This window comes from Salvelinus fontinalis, chromosome 13 (assembly GCF_029448725.1).
Source record: "Salvelinus fontinalis isolate EN_2023a chromosome 13, ASM2944872v1, whole genome shotgun sequence".
Taxonomy (NCBI): Eukaryota; Metazoa; Chordata; class Actinopteri; order Salmoniformes; family Salmonidae; genus Salvelinus; species Salvelinus fontinalis.
Genome location: NC_074677.1, coordinates 11,286,690 through 11,307,913, shown reverse-complemented (window position 1 = coordinate 11,307,913; position 21,224 = coordinate 11,286,690). Strand labels below are relative to the sequence as shown.

The following is a 21,224-nucleotide window of genomic DNA, read 5'->3' as shown; positions in this document are numbered from 1 at the left end:
CCATGGAGGTAGGGGTCACACGCCTTCCCGCGGCGGAATGACGCAGACGGATGCAGCTGGGGCTGTCTGTACTGTGGCCAGGGAGGGCAAAAGCGCCAGCTGTGTTCGTTACTTCAGAATCTGAGATCCTCTAGAGCAGAGGGATGTTACATCCCCTGGACCAGGAATGAGTATTCTATCTACTGCTCTTCCTGTTAGACTATTTTTAGTACCAATCTCTCTGGCTGACTGTCCCTCATGCCCTGTATCTACAGCTTTAGTGGATTCCGGCGCCACAGGAAACTTTATGGATCAGACCCTTGCCTCCTCTCTCAATATTACTACCTACCCGCTCTTCTCTTCTTTTCCGGTTCAAGGCCTCGACTGTTGGCCTCTAGGATCCGCAACCATCACACACATCACCCAACCACTCACCCTCACTGTGGAGCCCAATCCCCAGGAAAACATCCCCTTCTTCATCACCAGTGCACCAGTTCACAAGACCATCCTCGGCCTACCTTGGCTTCAGCGCCATAACCTTAACATCTCATGGTCGAGGATGAGAATCACCGACTGGTCAGCTGAATGCCAGAAGAACTGCTTTCCTGTCCCCTGTGGGTCCACGCCGGTTGAGAGTGCTGTGTTTGCCCTCCAGCCCAACATCCCAGAGGAATATCAGGATCTAAGGGAGGTATTCTCCAAGACCTGCGCAACCTGTCTCACTCCTCATTGCCCCTGGGACTGTGCCATTGACCTGTTTTCCTGTGCTACACCTCATCCGCAGATCCACGTCCACTGCATCGGCTGGTTTGTTCTTCGTGGCCAAGAAGGAGGGAGGATTACGCCCTTGTATCGATTATTGTGGACTCAATGACATCACCACGAAGTATCGGTTTCCCTTTCCCGCTGATTCCATCGAGCAGCTCTGTGGGGCCCGGTTCTTCACCAAACTGGACCTGCGGAGTGCCTACAATCTCATTGGCATCCGCGAGGGGGATGAATGGAAGACAGCATTCAGCACGATGTCTAGTCACTACGAGTACTTGGTTATTCCCTTTGGCTTAGCCAATGCTCTGTCAGTGTTCCAGGCATTCGTCAACGAGGTGTTCAGGGACATGCTCGGACTTCAGGTGATTGTGTACATTGATGACATCCTGATCTTCTCGACTAACCTGGAGGATCACATCACTCATGTTCGAGCAGTCAAGGAATGCCTCTTGGCTTATCCCCTGTTCGTCAAGGCGGAGAAGTGCCAATTCCACCAGAGGGCTGTCTCCTTCCTGGGCTACCAAATCAGCCCGCAGGGAGTGAGGATGGAGGAGAAGAAGGTAGATGCGGTAAGGTCATGGCCAGTCGCAACCACCATCATGGGGTTACAACGGTTTTTGGGGTTTACCAACTTTTACCGCTGCTTCATCAGGAACTTCAGTGCCATCACCGCCCCTCTCACCTCCCTCCTCAAGGGTGGGCCTCGTAGGTTGGTTTGGTCTGTCTCCAGAAGCGGACGAGGCCCTTCGTCTTCTCAAGGGGCGTTTCACCTCCGCCCCTTGCTAAGAAAACCCAGATCCCACGCTACCTTTTGTGGTTGAGGTAGACGCATCGGAGGTGGGTGTAGGGGCAGTTTTGTCACAAAGACAGTGGGACCTACTAAAATTGTATCCTGTGCTTTCTTCTCCAAGAAATTGTCCCCCGCAGAGAGGAATTACGAAGTCGGCGATAAGAAAGCTCTTGGTGGTGAAGTTGGCATTAGAGGAGTGGAGACACTGGCTGGAGGGTGCCAAGGAACCATTTGTCACCCTCACCGACCATCGGAACCTTGAGTACATATGGACAGTGAGGAGACTGAATCCGCGCCAAGCCATGTGGGCCCTCTTCTTCACTAGGTTCGACTTCACGCTGACATATCGCCCATACAGAGGGCACCCATAATACCGTCCTCCCGGGTCAAGGGTCCAGTGGTTTTGGATGTAGCGGTGGACATCCGCCAGGCCCTAGAGAGGGAGCCCGCACCCCGTAATTGTCCTCCCGTGCGCATCTACGTTCCCACAAAGATAAGGGATCGACTGCTGACCTGGGCACACACAGCTGTCATTGCTGGACACCCAGGTATTTCTCGCACCATCCATTCCATCCCTGAGAAATACTGGTGGCCCACCTTGGTGCAGGATGTTACGCGGTATGTCAACTCCTGTTCCGTGTGTGCTCAAAACAAGTCCCCCTGGAATGCTCCAGCAGGGAAGCTCCTGCCATTTCCCATGCCTCAGCAACCTTGGTCCCATCTATCCATTGACTCTGTTACTGATCTTCCCCCTTCTGATGGTTTCACCGTGGTAGTGGATAGATTTTCCAAGTCATGTTGTTTAATCCCTCTTCCTGGTCTTCCCACTGCTCTCCAGATCACTGAGGCACTCTTGCAGGAGGTCTTCCGGCATTATGGCCTTCCGGAAGACATCGTCTCGGACCGTAGCCCCCAAATTCACACCCCGAGTATGGAGGGCCTTCTTGGAGAAGCTCGGGGTCATGGTTAGTCTCACATCCTGGTATCAGCCTCAGTCTAACGTGCAGGTGGAGAGATGAATCAGGAGCTGGGGAGGATCCTGAGGAGTCACTGTCAGGACCGGCAGGTGAGTTGGCACGTTTCCTTCCTTGGGCAGAGTACGCCCAGAACTATCTATGTCACTCCTCCACTGGGTTGACCCCCTTCCAGTGTGTGTTGGGTTTCCAGCCGGCCCTGGCCCTGTGGAGCCCGGGCCAGACCACGGCTCCTGCGGTAGATGAGTAGTTCAAGCGTGCGGAGGAGGTGTGGAACAATGCGCACGTGAGACTCCAGCACGCTGTCCATCGTCAGAAGGAGCAGGCAGACCATCACCACATTGAGACCCCTGTGTTCCACCCTGGGGATTGCGTCTGGCTCTCTACCAGGAACCTCCCACTCCGCCTGCCCTGCGAGAAACTGAGTCCCCGGTTTGTGGGGCTGTTCAAGGTTCTCCAGAGGGTCAATGAGGTGACATACAGGTTCCAATTACCCAGTCACTACCGTATCTCACCCTCTTTTCATATCTCCCTTCTCAGGCCGGTGGTTCCTGGTCCCCTAGCTGATGCTGTCCCCCACGACACACCTCCACCCCCCTGGACATCGAGGGGAGCCCGGCGTACTTTGTTAAATCCCTACTGGACTCGCAACGTCATGGGGGTCGGCTCCAGTATCTGGTAGACTGGGAGGGGTATGGCCCTGAGGAGCGGAGTTGGGTTCAGGTGGAGGACATTCTGGACCCCAACATCATCCGTGATTCCCACCTTCGCAGCCCGGACCGACCCACTCCTCGTCCTTGTCCTCGGGGTCATCCCCCTGGTCAGCGTCATACTGTGGCTGGAGCCGCACATCAGAGGGGGGTTACTGTCACGTCTGCTCCTGCTCCTCTCCTTCGGCGTACAACGTTGCCAGAGTACTAACCACCGGTCCTGGGATTCATCATTACACACACCCTGGCACTCATCATTACGTGCACCTATGATTCACACCTGGACTCCATTACCTTCATCATTTCCTCCCCTTTATATGTCACTCTCCCAGGGTCATTCCCCAGTTGGTATTGCTCGTGTATCGGTGTTCTGCCTTATGTTACTGTCGTGTTCTTGGTTTTGTTGTTTTATTAAAACGTTTCACCTGCACCTGCTTCCAACACCACCCCTCTGCGTTACTCTGGACCCTGATCTCTCTTTTGACGAACATATCAAGAATGTTTCAAGGACAGCTTTTTTCCATCTACGTAACATTGCAAAAATCATAAACTTTCTGTACAAAAATGATCCAGAAAAATGAATCCATGCTTTTGTCACTTCCAGATTAGACTACTGCAATGCTTTACTTTCCGGCTACCCGGATAAAGCACTAAATAAACTTCAGTTAGTGCTAAACACGGCTGCTAGAATCTTGAATAGAACCCAAAAAATGTGATCATATTACCCCAGTGCTAGCCTTTCTACACTAGCTTCCTGTTAAGGTTAGGGCTGATTTCAAGGTTTTACTGCTAACCTACAAAGCATTACATTGGCTTGCTCCTACCTATCTTTCCGAGTTGGTCCTGCCGTACATACCTACACGTACGCTACTGTTACAAGACGCAGGCCCTCTTATTGTCCCTAGAATTTCTAAGCAAACAGCTGGAGGCAGGGCTTTCTCCTATAGAGCTCCATTTTTATGGAATAGTCTGCCTATCCATGTGAGAGACGCAGACTCGGTCTCGACCTTTAAGTCTTTATTGAAGACTCATCTCTTCAGTAGGTCCTATGATTGAGTGTAGTCTGGCCCAGGGGTGTGAAGGTGAACGGAAAGGCACTGGAGCGACAAACCACCCTTGCTGTCGCTGCCTGGCCAGTTCCCCTCCCTGCCCTGGGATTCTCTGCCTCTAACCCTATTACAGGGGCTGAGTCACTGGCTTACTGGTGCTCTTCCATGCCGTCCCTAGGAGGGGTGTGTCACTTGAGTGGGTTGAGTCTCTGACGTGATCTTCTTGTCCGGGTTGGCACCCCCCTCTGGTTCGTGCCATGGGTGAGATCTTTGTGGGGCTATACTCGGCCTTGTATCAGGGTAGTACGTTTCTGGTTGAAGATATCCCTCTCGTGGTGTGGGGGCTGTGCTTTGGCAAAGTTGGTGGGGTTATATCCTGTCTGGTTGGCCCTGTCCGGAGGTATCGTCGGACGGGGCCACAGTGTCTCCCGACCCCTCCTGTCTCAGCCTCCAGTAATTATACTGCAATAGTTTATGTGTCGGGGGCTAGGGTCAGTCTGTTATATCTGGAGTATTTCTCCTGTCTTATCCGGTGTCATGTGTGAATTTAAGTATGCTCCCTCTAATTCTCTCTCTCTCCTTCTCTTCTCTCGGAGGACCTGAGCCCTAGGACCATGCCTCAGGACTACCTGGCCTGATGACTCCTTGCTGTCACCAGTCCACCTGGTCGTACTGCTGCTCCAGTTTCAACTCTTCTTCCTGCGGCTATGGAATCCTGACCTGTTCACCGGATGTGCTACCTTGTTCCGGACCTGCTGTTTTCAACTCTCTCGCTCTACCGGACATGTCTAACTCTGAATGATTGGCTATGAAAAGTCAACTGACATTTACTCCTGAAGTGTTGACCTGTTGCACCCTCTACAACCACTGTGGTTATTATTATTTGACCCTGCTGGTCATCTATGAACGTTTGAACATCTTGGCCATGTTCTGTTATAATCGCCACCCGGCACAACCAGAAGAGGACTGGCCACCCCTCAGAGCCTGGTTCCTCTCTAGGTTTCTTCCTAGGTTCCTGCCTTTCTAGGGAGTTTTTCCCTAGCCACCGTGCTTCTAAATCTGCATTGCTTGCTGTTTGGGGTTTTAGGCTGGGTGTCTGTATAGCACTTTGAGTCATCGATATAAAAAGGGCTTTATAAATTCATTTGATTGATTGATTAATGTATCGGTTATTTTGATGGATTACACAACATGTTCTATGACTGAATACGAGGGCGAGAAAATGTTCCATGGGTGTAATCATATAATAACTTCTTTATGGTGAAATATAGTGAGGAGTCTGGTTCATTTAAACATATGAGGGGCGGGGCTATATTTAAGTCCCATATGATTGTGAAGGCTGATATTGTGTTGCTATTGGCACGAGTTATTTGTTAACTAGTAATTGAAACAGAAATCAAATCAAATGTATTTATATAGCCCTTCTTACATCAGCTGATATCTCAAAGTGCTGTACAGAAACCCAGCCTAAAACCCCAAACAGCAAGGAATGCAGATTTAGAAGCACGGTGGCTAGGGAAATCCATTTCCTAGACTTACTTTCACTTCCTCCTGGGTAAATGGTGCAATATTCCTTCAAGGAATGTATATGCAAAGTGTCATATACTTTGTAACGTATTACTGAACGTAAAAGATTGGAGTAATTCTTCCGGTGTGTGACAATAAAGGATCAATTCAGGAGACAACAATTTCCCCTGCCAATCACCATTGAATCCTATACCCACTCCAAAAACTGTGATAATGTCCGTTTGTACTATTAATGTTACTGCTACTATTATTCTTACTCTTACTGCTACTATTATTCTTACTCTTACTGCTACTATTATTCTTACTGCTACTATTATTCTTACTCTTACTGCTACTATTATTCTTACTCTTACTGCTACTATTACTGCTTGATAAATAAGGAAAAAACTAAACGTGTAGAATACCGAGCTGGACCAGTTTAGCATCATTTTTAATCACGCTCTCCTACTTATTTCACTTCATAACAGACAAAACAAAATAGTACATTTCAGACTCAGGACAGGTCATTGAACAGGAATTTCCAAAGTAAAATAAACACAATTCCGAGACCAAAAAATACAATAATTATACAGAGTTGAGAAAATATCTTGTTTTAATTCTACAAATTTTCCACATTCTTGGTGGAGCTGCAAAGGGCTGCAGCTAGATAGCACAAACAATCATCCTGAGTAAACATTTTCTTTCTCATGAGCAGAACAGCGTGGCGGACTGGCGGTGTTTCACCGATGCTCACAAACATAACCACCTGTGCAGATGGATTCTGACTGAATAAGTCAAAAACAGTGCAGCCTTGACATACCCCTGAAATCGATAGGGAAGTGTGTGCAATATTACTTAAATCAGTCATGTTTAACTTGGTTTGGAGCATACAAAGGAGCCAGCAAACCCAGGCAGGAAGATGACAGCACATAGACATTTGATTCTTGTCAAGCTTGATCAGTATGACAGCTCACCTCACCTCACCTCCACAATGGTGTAATATTGCACTGGTGTGTAATACCATGAGTTTATGGCAGATATCATGCATTTCTAATCATATCATAGTGTATTATTGAACTAGTCACTAAAACATTAAATAAACGCAGGGAATTTAATTATCTCAGTACAATTTGAGTTCATCATGGGAGATATTATTAGATATGGATTTTCAACTCTGTAATTGAGCTGTCGGAGAGTTTCGAAAGCTACATTTTCAATGAAAACATCAAATCTTTGACCTCAAAGTCGGAGTCAAAGTAAAAGAGCGTCTCTGTTCCTTTCTCTCCCCTTCTTTCAAAAGAGAAGCAAAGCTCCAAACCACACCTCTATGCACCTTTCATTTAACTAGGCAAGTCAGTTAAGAAACAATTCTTATTTTCAATCACAGCCTAGGAACAGTGGATTAACTGCCTTGTTCAGGGGTAGAGCAACAGATTTTTACCTTGTCAGCTCAGGGATTTGATCTTGCAACCTTTTGGTTACTAGTGCAACACTCTTACCACTAGGCTATCTGCCACCCCATACCTGTCAAGGTTCTGACTGTTGATTTATATCAGGAGTGTCAAACTCATTCCATGTATTTGCTTTCAGTTAAGGCTTAGAAAACCAGGTGAGGGGAGTATTTTACTAATTAGTTGCCTTAATTCATCAAACAAGTACAAAGGAGGAACGGAAACCTGCAGACACTTGGCCCTCTGTGGAATAAGTTTGACATGTAATTTACAGTGCCTTCAGAAAGTATTCAGACCCCTTGACTTTCCACATTTTGTTACGTTACAGCCTTATTCAAAAATTTATTTATTTTAAAATCCTCAGCAATCTACACACAATACCCCTTAATGACCAAAAACCAGTTAAAAAAAACGCAAATTTATATAGAATAAAAAACAAAAACACCTTATTTACATAAGTATTCAAACCCTTTGCTATGAGACTCGAAATTGAGCTCAGGTGCATCCTGTTTCTGTTGATCATCCTTGAGATGTTTCTGCAACCTGATTGGAGTCCGCCTGTGGTAAATTCAATTGATTAGACATGATTTGGAAAGGCACACACTTGTCTATTTAAAAGGTCCCACAGTTGACAGAGCAAAAACCAAGCCAAGAGGTCGAAGGAACTGTCCGTAGAGCCTGGCCAAACTGAGCAATCGGGGAAGGTGAACCTTCGCCCCAGTCTGAGGTCCTGAGCGCTCTGGAACAGGTTTTCATCAAGAATCTCTCTGTACTTTGCTCTGTACATCTGTGCCTCGATCCTGACTAGTCTCCCAGTCCCTACCACTGAAAAACACCCCCACAGCATGATGCTGCCACCACCATGCTTCACCGTAGGGATGGTGCCAGGTTTCCTCCAGATGTAACGCTTGGCATTCAGGCCAAAGATCTTGGTTTCATCTGACCAGAGAATCTTGTTTCTCAAGGTCTGAGAGTCTTTAGGTGCCTTTTGGCAAACTCCAAGCAGGCTATCGTAAGGAGTGGCTTCATTATGGCCACTCTATCATAAAGGCTTGATTGGTGGAGTGCTGCAGAGATGGTTGTCCTTCTGGAAGGTTCTCCCATCGCCACAGAGAAACTAGATTTCTGTTAGAGTGACCATTGGGTTCTTGGTCATCTCCCTGACCAAGGCCCTTCTGCACTGATTGCTTAGTTTGGCCAGGCGGCCAGCTCTGGGAAGAGTCTTGGTGGTTCCAAACTTCTTCCATTTCAGACTGATGGAGGCCAGTTTTCTTGGGGACTTTCAATGCTGCAGATTTTTTTGGTACGCTTCCTCAGATCTGTTCCTCAACACAAACCTGTCTCGGAGATCCACAGACAATTCCTTCGAGTTCATGGTTTTGTTTTTGCTCTGACATGCACTGTCAATTTTGGGACCTTATATAGACAGGTGTTTGCCTTTCCAAATCATGTCCAATCAATTGAATTTACCACAGGTGGAGTCCAATCAAGTTGTAGAAATGTTTCAAGGATGATTAATGGAAACAGGATGCACCTGAGCTCAATTTTGAGTATCATAGCAAAGGGTCTAAATATTTATATAAATAAGGTATTTCTGTTTTTAATTTTTAATACATTTGCCAACATTTCTAAACCTGTTTTCACTTTGTCATTATGGGGTATTGTGTGTTGTAGATTACTGAGGATTCTTTATTTTATTTAATAAATTTTAGAATAAGGCTGTAACATTAACAAAATGTGGAAAAGTGAAGAGGTCTGAATACTTTCTGAAGGCACTGTACACACAGATAAGTTAATTAATGTGGAACAATCCATCAAAGATCACTAGCGTTGCATCTTCTATCCTATGCCTCAGAACCTGAATATGAGACAGAATATGAGTGAAATGTGTGAAAGAAGGAGACAAACCCATGTCACACACAATCAAGTAAATGAGATCTTACACAAGGAGTCTCACCATGGACGTGATGAGATTAGTGATATGAGATGAATGATTACATACCTACAGCATGTACAGTTTACTGTAGGCAACAAAACCCTAATACATAAAGAGTATGTAGACATTTCATAGCCCATGTTTTTAATCCATAGCATGCAGTACTGCCTCTCTTGCCTACTCTCTCTTGCTGTGTAGAGATTCCAGTCACAGGAGAGTTCCTATAAATGTAAACATAGCATGGAACGTGTCAGTCTCTAACAGGGGATCAAATTGGGTTCAGAAGCCCCTGCAGTTGAATGTTTCTTTCTGACATTGAAGGATAACTGGTTAGTGTGTTTAAATCCAAGACTAGACTTAATGTGTTTTAACTGGGAAAATAAAACAAATACAAGAGAGAAGGACAAAATAAGGATAGCTTCCTTACTTTCTTCTTTATAGTAGTCACTTCTTATAGATTTGCTCAGTGATTTTAAGGCAGGTTAACGTAGATAACACAAATTAAATATAGATTCATGCAGTTGGATTCCATTTGTGTTTTTGCTATGAAAAACTACACAGCGAGAAATATGGTGAGAGTGAGAGTGAGAGAAAGAGAGAGATTTAAGAGTCTTCCTGCTACTGTGGTAGTATGACAAAAGTAGCTAAGCATAACCCTTGCTCTGTGTATTGCTTATGCAGAATTCCCTCTGCTTAAGGCTGGAGATACCTCTCTGATCCTCCTCAGAAAGATGGCTTTGAACTTCAGGCAGCACTACCTCAGTAGAACAGAATCAAAAGCACTTGTTTTGAACACACATCAATAGCTCATTGTACAGTAGGCTTACAATAGCCTGGAGAGAAGAGTTTGAAAAGTCCATGATGCTTCTAATCTAAAGCAATAGCGTAACCAAGTTCTAGTTTCTTATCCTCCAAAAGTATTTTACCTTCCATTAAAATACAGTTTTTGCACGAGGAGATATAGGAACATGTGTTTGTGGGAAAGACTAGAGTTTTTATCTGTTCATCAAACCTCGGCTCTGATTAAGGTCAATGCATATCTAAATATTAGATCATAGCTGTTTGCATATGCGCATATCTGATGATCTTAATGTGACTGTGCTGGCTGTCAGTAAATTATGTTGATTTAAAAGGGACTACCTGCGGCTACATTACCAATAGCCCTTTATGATGTATTATCTGTTGGCTTTGCTTTTTGCTGACATTTCAAATGAACACCAGATAATGCATATCATTATCAAGTCTATTACTCTAAGACCCCTCCAGCGTTGGTGCAATGGCATGTTGGCCTATACATTAGGTAGGCCTATGACAAAAACACTATGGGGAGGTTTCCTGGACACAGATTAAGCTTAGTCCTGGACTAAAAAGCACTTTCAATGGAGATTCTTGCGGAGGGATAGATTTCTACCAAGAACCGTTTTCATCTGAAGAACCCTTTTTGTAAGACGAGCGTTCTTTGACAGGCAAAAGGTTCTACCTAGAGGCTTTTTCATCCTAAGAACCGTTTTTGATAGAAAGTGGTCTTTGATGATTCTTTGGAAGGCAAGAAGGGTTCTACATAGATCCCTTCTGAATCTGAATAAGCTTTTTAATTTTATTTGTTATTGCTACCATGATTATGGATAATCATGAATGATGAGTGAATAATGATGAGTGAGAAAGTTACAGAGGCATACATATCATACCCCCAATGTTACTATCCCTGTTATTGGTAACACGGGTATGATCTTTGTGCCGCTAACTTTCTAACTCGTAATTAATTTACAATTAATTTATGATTACCTCTAATCATGGTAGCATCCACTTTAATGTAGAATTGTTCAGAAACATATATTCTTATTTACTAAAAAAGTGACTATAAAAAAGGTTCAACCTGCAAAGTGTTCTACCTAGCACCAAAAAGGGTTTCCCTATGGAGACAAGCTGAAGAACCCAATATGGTTCTACTTAGCAACTGTTTTACTAAGAGTGTAGTAGGCAGAGTTTACAGAAGATTGACACTAAGACAAAATTCTGATAACTGCTGCTGGAACACCTGAATAAGAAAGACCATTCCGTTTGCATGTAGGATTGTAGGGCTTATGATGTTCCTTACAAAAATGGATGCTCGGTTTAAATAATGTTCATCCATCTTAACAAAGATCCACAGAAAGTTTCAAATTGACTGGGGAAGGAAAAACATAATTCCGTTCCATCAGAAGTTAGGAACTTAAATCAACTGATAGTCAGTTAGTAAGGTCTAAGGGCCCGGGCTGGGTTTCTACTAAGCTAACATATGAAAAAACACATATGGAATCATGTAGTAACCAAAAAAGTTAAACAAATCAAAATATAATTTATATTTTAAATTCTTCAAAGTAGCCACCACTTGCCTTGATGAAAGCTTTGCACACTCTTGTCATGCTCTCAACCAGCTTCATGAGGTAGTCACCTGGAAAGCATTTACATTAACCGGTGTGCCCTGTTCAAAGTTAATTTGTGGAATTTCTTTCCCTCTTAATGCGTTTGAGCCAATCCGTATAGTTGTGAAAAGTTACGGGTGGTATACAGAAGATGGCCCTATTTGGTAAACGACCAAGTCCAAATTATGACAAGAACAGCTCAAATAAGCAAAGAGAAACGACAGTCCATCATTACTTTAAGACATGAAGGTTAGTCAATGCGGAAAATTTAAAGAACTTTGAATGTTTCTTCAAGTGCAGTTGCAAAAAACATCAAGCGCTATGATGAAACTGACTCTCATGAGGACCGCCATTGGAAAGGAAGACCCAGAGTTACCTCTGCTGCAGAGGATAAGTTCATTAGAGTTAACTGCACCTCAGATTGCAGCACAAATAAATGCTTCACACAGTTCAAGTAACAGACACATCTCAACATCTGTTCAGAGAAGACTGCGTGATTCAGGCCTTCATGGTCAAATTGCTGCGAAGAAACCACTACTAAAGGACACCAATAATAATAAGAGACTTGCTTGGGCCAAGAAACATGAGCAACGGACATTAGACTGGTGGAAGTCTGTCCTTTGGTCTGATGAGTCCAAATTTGAGATTTTTGGTTCCAACTGCTGTGTCTTTGTGAGACAAGGAGTAGGTGAACGGATGATCTCTGCATGTGTGGTTCCCACCGTGAAGCTTGGAGGAGGAGGTGTGATGGTGTGGGGGTGCTTTGCTGGTGACACTTTCAGCGATGTATTTAGAATTCAAGATACACTTAACCAGCATGGCTACCACAGCATTCTGCACTGAAACGCCATCCATCTGGATTGCTTTTAGTGGGACTATCATTTTTGTTTCATCAGGACAATGACTCAACACACTTCCAGGCTGTGTAAGAGATATTTGACCAAGAAGGAGAGTGATGAAGTGCTGCATCAGATGACCTGGCCTCCACAATCACCCAAACTCAACCCAATTGAGATGGTTTGGGATGAGTTGGACTGCAGAGTGAAGGAAAAGCAGCCAACAAGTGTTCAGCATATGTGGGAACTCCTTCAAGACTGTTGGAAAAGCATTCCAAGTGAAGCTGGTTGAGAGAATGCCAAGAGTGTGCAAAGCTGTCATCAAGGCAAAGGATGGCTACTTGGAAGAATCTCAAATATAAAATATACTTTGATTTGTTTAACACTTTTTTGGTTACTACATGATTCCATGTGTTATTGCATAGTTTTCATGTCTTCACTATTATTCTACAATGTAGAAAATAGGACAAATAAAGAAAAACCCTTGAATAAGTAGTTGTGTCCGAACTTTGACTGGTACTATTCATATTTAGCACTTTTTTAAAAACTAATGTACTTTCATATAAAATTCAATACATTTTTTAAACTGGTACCGGGCTACCTCACCTTTCGATGGTGGGTCCATATTAGTTTGTACCCTAAACCATTCGGACGCTACAAATGTTTTTGTGAGAAGACAGATTTTTGGGATGTCTCCTAGTCTGACAAACTCCACTGTAGCTCTGCCACCTTCCATCGCAGATGCGGAAGGCTGACTTCGGCGGAGTTGGTGGATTGAAAAAAAAAAGATGCATATATCTCTCGCTTAAACAGACAGATTTTATAATGGGGATTTTTTTATTATGCTAGTAATTGACTATAGGGGGTTGTTGTCCAGTAGTCACCAAGCATTGCTAGCTGTAAACTCTTGATGAGAGCGCGTTAGCTCTGGTAATAACTTTAGATTCATTCCCTGGGGTAGATTTACAGATTAGAATGTCAAGATAACCGAGAACAACATGATTAATTACCCCTAAGCAAAGCAAATACGTTATGATGACTACAGTCTACACAGCTACTACAACTCATTAATCCAAGATCTCTGTATATTGATCAAAGTAACATGTAATCAGGTTTAATGAAGGCTGATATTGTTTCAAATCTATCCTACAATGTAGGTACAGTTTTGTACAAAAATACTTTCATAAGATTAATTCTAATAAACTCAGCAAAAAAATAATTATCCTCTCACTGTCAACTGCATTTCTTTTCAGCAAACTTAACATGTAAATATTTGTATGAACACAACAGGATTCAACAACTGAGACATAAACTAAACAAGTTCCACAGACATGTGACTAACAGAAATGGGTCAAATCAAAAGTAACAGTCAGTATCTGGTGTGGCCACCAGCTGCATTAAGTACTGCAGTGCATCTCCTCCTCATGGACTGCTCCAGATTTGCCAGTTCTTGCTGTGAGATGTTACCCCACTCTTCCACCAAGGCACCTGCAAGTTCCCAGACATTTCTGGGGGGAACGGCCCTAGCCCTCACCCTCCGATCCAACAGGTCCCAGACGTGCTCAATGCGATTGAGATCCGGGCTCGTCGCTGGCCACGGCAGAATACTGACATTCCTGTCTTGCAGGAAATGACGCACGGAACGAGCAGTATAGCTGGTGGCATTGTCATGCTGGAGGGTTATGTCAGGATTAGCCTGCAGGAAGGGTACCACGTGAGGGAGGAGGATGTCTTCTCTGTAACGCACAGCGTTGAGATTGCCTGCAATGACAACAAGCTCAGTCCGATGATGCTGTGACACACCGCCGCAGACCATGATAGACCCTCCACCTCCAAATCGATCCCGCTCCAGAGTACAGGCCAAGGTGTAACGCTCATTCCTTCGACGATAAACGCGAATCTGACCATCACCCGTGGTGAGACAAAACCACCCCTAGTCAGTGAAGAGCACTTTTTGCCAGTCCTGTCTGGTCCAGCGACGGTGGGTTTGTGCCCATAGGCGACGTTGTTGCCGGTGATGTCTGGTGAGGATCTGCCTAAGTACTGCAGTGCATCTCCTCCTCATGGACAGTACTTACAACAGGCCTACAAGCCCTCAGTCCAGCCTCTCTCAGTCTTTTGCGGACAGTCTGAGCACTGATGGAGGGATTGTGCATTCCTGGTGTAACTCGGGCAGTTGTTGTCTCCATCTTGCATGTTGTCGCAACATCTTGTGATGTTCGGATGTACCAATCCTGTGCAGGTGTTGTTACACGTGGTCTGCCATTGCGAGGACGATCAGCTATCCGTCCTGTAGCGCTGTCGTAGGCGTCTCACAGTACGGACATTGCAATTTATTGCCCTGGCCACATCTGCAGGCCTCATGCCTCCTTGCAGAATGCCTAAGGCACGTTCACGCAGATGAGTAGGGACCCTGGGCATCTTTCTTTTGTTGTTTTTCAGAGTCAGTAGAAAGGCCTCATTAGTGTCCTAAGTTTTCATTACTGTGACCTTAATTGCCTACAGTCTGTAAGCTGTTAGTGTCTTAAAGACAGTTCCACAGGTGCATGTTCATTAATTGTTTGGGAAACAGTGTTTAAACACTTTAAAATGAAGATCTTTGAAGTTATTTGGATTTTTACGAATTGTCTTTGAAAGACACGGCCCTGAAAAAAGGGACATTTCTTTTTTTTGCTGAGTTTGTTAAAAACACAAAATCTATATTTTCTATCTATTTGCAATAAACTTGCTGAAACTGAAAATGCATCTTAAACAAGTTTAGCTCTAAATGTGTTTGCTGAAGCACAGTGTTATTACAAAGAAACACAATATTTAGAGAGAAAAAAAAATACATTTTCAGTAGGGAAATAGTTTCTTCTGATTAGAACATGACACACTCAGGATGCTAACTGTAGACCCATGACACATAATATTTTTGTCTTCAACTAACCCTAACCCAACAAAATAACACAGAAGACATGGAGGAGTTCAGCACCTGTACATGGTTGTGTCCCTCTTCACTGTGAGACAACACGCTATAGCTCACTCCCTTCAATGAACACAAGACTGAAAGACTGAATAGATTAACCACTAGCATCTCCAAGTGATAAAGGACTTGGACAAAGGAGGCATCATTGAAGAAAGAGAGACGATTAGAACATACCTTAAGTCTTAATTGTCACTCCAGTCTGACAGCGTTACCCTTGCTGCGTAGAATCCAATTCAGTCCATGAAATCCAGTTCGCTCTCCTTTGTTTCCAAGCTCTGTTCCACCTCCAAGACAGACAGACTCAAAGCCTTTTTACATTTCATTTCATGCCAACACTGTAGCTGACGTTCCTATTGAAATGTTCAACACCGAAATACACCTGACTGAAAGGAGAAGCAGAAAATACTCCCAATGCTCACTCCTTGCTCCGGTTCACACGCATACAGACAGGGAATAGATAAGGTAGCGCATCCTGTAGTATACAGTACGCACTCTCTTGCTTACTCTCTTTTCCCCTCTCTTAGCTCTCTTCCTTTCTAGCTTGCTCTCGCAGCTCTCTCTCAGCTCTCTCCGTCTCTCGCCCGCTCTCCGTCTCTCGCCCGCTGTCTCTCCCCCTCTGTGTCTCTCCCCCTCTGTGTCTCTCACCCTCTCTGTGTCTCTCCCCATCTCTGTGTCTCTCCCCGTCTCTCCCCCTCTCTGTGTCTCTCCCTCTCTCTTTGTGCTGGTGATTAGCTGAATCTGGCAGAGAGAGAGAGAGAGGCAGACAGCTTGGAGTGAGACATTTGTGAGTGTGATTATATGGGACTGACAGAGTATCAAATCAAATTTTATTCGTCACATACACATGGTTAGCAGATGTTAATGTGAGTGTAGCGAAATGCTTGTGCTTCTAGTTCCGACTGCAGTAATAACCAACGAGTAATCTAACCTATCAATTCCACAACTACTACCTTATACACACAAGTGTAAAGGGATAAAGAATATGTACATAAAGATATATGAATGAGTGATGGTACAGAACGGCATAGGCAAGATGCAGTAGATGGTATCGAGTACAGTATATACATATGAGATGAGTAATGTAGGGTATGTAAACATAAAAGTGGCATAGTTTAAAGTGGCTAGTGATACATGTATTACATAAAGATGGCAAGATGCAGTAGATGATATAGAGTACAGTATATAAATATACATTATATTAAGTGGCATTGTTTAAAGTGGCTAGTGATACATTTCCATCAATTTCCATTATTAAAGTGGGCTGGAGTTGAGTCAGTATGTTGGCAGCAGCCACTCAATGTTAGTGGTGGCTGTTTAACAGTCTGATGGCCTTGAGATAGAAGCTGTTTTTCAGTCTCTCAGTCCCTACTTTGATGCACCTGTACTGACCTCGCCTTCTGGATGATAGCGGGGTGAACAGGCAGTGGCTCGGGTGGTTGTTGTCCTTGATGATCTTTATGGCCTTCCTGTGACATTGGGTGGTGTAGGTGTTCTGGAGGGCAGGTAGTTTGCCCCCAGTGATGCGTTGTGCAGACCTCACTACCCTCTGGAGAGCCTTACAGTTGTGGGCGGAGCAGTTGCCGTACCTGGCGGTGATACAGCCCGACAGGATGCTCTCGATTGTGCATCGGTAGAAGTTTGTGAGTGCTTTTGGTGACAAGCCAAATTTCTTCAGCCTGCTGAGGTTGAAGAGGCGCTGCTGCGCCTTCTTCACAACGCTGTCTGTGTGGGTGGACCAATTCAGTTTGTCCGTGATGTGTACGCCGAGGAACTTAAAACTTACTACCCTCTCCACTACTGTCCCGTCGATGTGGATTGGGGGGTGCTCCCTCTGCTGTTTCCTGAAGTCCACAATCATCTGTTTTGTTGACGTTGAGTGTGAGGTTATTTTCCTGACACCACACTCCGAGGGCCCTCACCTCCTCCCTGTAGGCCGTCTCGTCGTTGTTGGTAATCAAGCCTACCACTGTAGTGTCGTCCGCAAACATGATGATTGAGTTTGAGGCGTGCATGGCCACGCAGTCGTGGGTGAACAGGGAGTACAGGAGAGGGCTCAGAACGCACCCTTGTGGGGGCCCAGTGTTGAGGATCAGCGGGGTGGAGATGTTGTTACCTAACTTCACCACCTGGGGGCGGCCTGTCAGGAAGTCCAGTACCCAGTTGCACAGGGTGGGGTCGAGACCCAGGGTCTCGAGCTTGATGACGAGTTTGGAGGGTACTATAGTGTTAAATGCTGAGCTGTAGTCGATGAACAGAATTCTCACATAGGTATTCCTCTTGTCCAGATGGGTTAGGGCAGTGTGCAGTGTAGTCGCGATTGCGTCGTCTGTGGACCTATTGGGGCGGTAAGCAAATTGGAGTGGGTCTAGGGTATCAGGTAGAGTGGAGGTGATATGGTCCTTGACTAGTCTCTCAAAGCACTTCATGATGATGGAAGTGAGTGCTACGGGGCGGTAGTCGTTTAGCTCAGTTACCTTAGCTTTCTTGGGACCAGGAACAATGGTGGCCCTCTTGAAGCATGTGGGAACAGCAGACTGGGATAAGGATTGATTGAATATGTCCGTAAACACACCAGCCAGCTGGTCTGCGCATGCTCTGAGGACACGGCTGGGGATGCCGTCTGGGCCTGCAGCCTTGCGAGGGTTAACACGTTGATGAAAGAATTTGTTTCCTATATGTTCGTTAACTTCTTGACGCTAGGGTTCAGATTTTTTTTTTTTTTTAAATAACGTTCCCAAGGTAAACGGACTATTTCTCAGGTCCAGATCGTAGAATATGCATATAATTTACAGATTACATTTACATTTAAGTCATTTAGCAGACGCTCTTATCCAGAGCGACTTACAAATTGGAAAGTTCATACATATTTATCCTGGTCCCCCCGTGGGAATTGAACCCTGGTCCCCCCGTGGGAATTGAACCCACAACCCTGGCGTTGCAAGCGCCATGCTCTACCAACTGAGCCACACGGGACCGTGTGGCTCCGTGTGGCTCTAGGATAGAAAACACTCCAAAGTTTCCAAAACTGTCAAAATATTGTCTGTGAGTATAACAAAACTGATTTTGCAGGCGAAAACCTGAGGAAATCTAACCCGGAAGTGATTTCTTTTCTTTTTTTAAATCTGTGTTTCATTGCCCGTCTTTTTTCCATTTAACATTTAAAGGGGTATCAACCAGATTCCTTTTCCAATGGCTTCCTCAGGCTGTGACCAGGGTTTAGACATAGTTTCAAGCTTTTATTTTGAAGAATTAGCGAGATTTTTCAAAACTAGTCAGGTGTCCTTTGATTAGTTCCTGCGCACGAGAGATGTAGCTCGACATTTTCTTTCTCTGTAGTATTGAATAGGTTACTGTCCGGTTGAAATATTATCGATTATGTATGTTAAAAACAACCTGAGGATTGATTATAAAAAACGTTTGACATGTTTCTACGAACATTACGGATACCTTTTGGAGTTTTTGTCTGCCTTTCAGGACCGGAACGAGCCTGTGGTTTTCTGAACATAATGCGCAAACCAAATGGCAGTTTTTGGTTATAAAACTAATCTTTATCGAACAAAAATAACATTTATTGTGTAACTGGGAGTCTCGTGGGTGAAAACATCAGAGGATTATCAAAGGTAAGCGATTCATTTTATTGCTTTTCTGATTTTTGTGACCAAGCTAATTTGAGGCTAGCTGTTCTTACTCTTTTGTCTAGTGATTGATAAACTCACAAACGCTTGGATTGCTTTCGCTGTAAAGCATATTTTCAAAATCTGACACTATAGGTGGATTAACAACAAGCTAAGCTGTGTTTTGGTATATTTCACTTGTGATCACTTCATGATTATACATATTTTTTGTATTTCTTTTGAATTTGGCTTTCTGTAATTCAGCGGTTGTTTACGAAAATTATCGAGCTAAAGGGATCCATTCAGCAGGAAGTTAAAATCCCCAGCTACAATGAATGCAGCCTTAGGATATGTGGTTTCCAGTTTACATAGAGTCAAATAAAGTTTGTTCAGGGCCATCGATGTGTCTGCTTGGGGAGGAATATATACGGCTGTGATTATAATCGAAGAGAATTTCCTTGGAAGATAATGCGGTCAACATTTGATTGTGGGTTTTATAGGGTGTGTATTCTCTTTTATCTCCATTGGCTATCTGGTAAACAGGCTACACTCTTTCCAGGCAAAGACCACCCCCCACACCTTGTAGAAATTAGTTAGCTGATTGCATGTACTACTGGCGCACAGAGCGGGTGGATGGCCTGGCAAGAGAGAGAGAGAGAGATAAATAAAATGAAAAAGATAAGGTTTCTCTCGACTCTCAGACATCAAGGTTTTTGTTTCAATAATAATTTCAGAAGCACTTGTGTAATATGTGTCTGTATTAAAATGTGTTACAGACACATAATATACTGTAGCGGTATTTCTTAGAGAGGGGTAAAGATAAATATTTTGTTCGGGCTCCAGGCAGGTATTAACTATGCCGAAAGGAAAAGAGTAGAATAGAGAGAGTACCACTACCAGACCCACACACATCAGCAGAAGAGACTGCCTAGAGTGCAGCCTGTTTACCAGATAGCCAGTGGAGAGAAGAAAGAATACACACATCAGCAGAAGAGACTGCCTAGAGTGTAGCCTGTTTACCAGACAGCCAGTGGAGAGAAAAGAGAATACACACCCTATAAAACCCACATCACAGCACAGGGGTAACCCCACCAAGAATACCCCATACAATAATAATAATAATGGCAGAGCAATTGAACAGCAACTTCATAGAAACAATTTACAAGAAAAAACCCAGTCAGAGGATTTGCAATAATCTGTATTGTCTTCCAGTGGAGGAGTGCAGATGGTATGAATGTGGGGGGTGTTCATACACACAACAAAGGCCTTAAAAATGTCCACAATCTTCTCGGCCACATGTCATTAGTACACCCCACCTCAATACAGTTCAAATAACAACTTGCAAGCAACCTCCCTTTTAACTAAAATGTCAACCCAAATACTTCTGGCAGGGCATTAATAGTCCAGCTCTAATGAACATCACTGGGAAGTGCATTTGAAAAATAGAAAGTCTGTTGCAGGGTAAAGCACTGGAACGATAGAGGGAAGAGAAAGAGAGAAAGAGAACAAGAACAAGAGAGAGCTTAGCTGTGGTCTTCAGGCTTGCCGGTGTACTGTCTGACTGTCTGATGGTTTGTATGTCAAAGCTTCGCAACAATGTTGCTACTAATCCATTCGATCCATAATCGGTGCGGTCCCAAACGATAACAACCACGACCTAGAGCGGTCACACCGATGATTGAGTTAAATACTTTATAAACTACACATGTTGAAAATAAACAAGGACATCTGCAGCATCACACTCACACACACACACACACACACACACACACACACACACACACACACACACACACACACACACACACACACACACACACACACACACACACACACACACACACACACACACACACACACACACACACACACACACACACACACACACACACACACACACACACACACACAATCAAACTGTCGCGCCAACCAAGAGCTCCTCACCAGAGAGCTGAAAGAGCTGTCTTTATTTCCTCCTTCCTTACTGCTGATGCGCTCTTAAAGTGGCAGCGCACGGTGAAGGCTCCTTGCAGGATTTCGCCACAATACAGTTGAAGTCGGAAGTTTACATACACCTTAGCCAAATACATTTCAACTCAGTTTTTCACAATTCCTACTAAAAAATATATATTTTTAACTACTAATACCTTAGAGAGCATTTTTATTCTCTATTTGGTTAGGTCAGGGTGGTTAGGTCAGGGCAAATCTATGTGTTCTATTTCTTTGTTAGCCTGGTAT

The 21,224-nt window shown here is 44.2% G+C and overlaps 1 protein-coding gene across 3 annotated transcripts in view; it reads right to left on the bottom strand.

The window, feature by feature from the left end:
* The window catches only part of LOC129868066 (galactosylgalactosylxylosylprotein 3-beta-glucuronosyltransferase 1-like), a 58,928-nt gene extending 42,965 nt beyond the window's left edge, over positions 1-15,963 (bottom strand). For 2 of the 3 annotated variants that reach the window (XM_055941658.1, XM_055941659.1), the window contains exon 1: positions 15,547-15,962. The gene's annotated coding sequence lies outside the window, so the exon portion shown is untranslated. Of the gene's footprint in view, positions 1-15,546 lie in introns of all 3 variants that reach the window. The other variant, XM_055941660.1, reaches the window with a different exon arrangement.
* Positions 15,964-21,224: the final 5,261 nt, after the last annotated feature.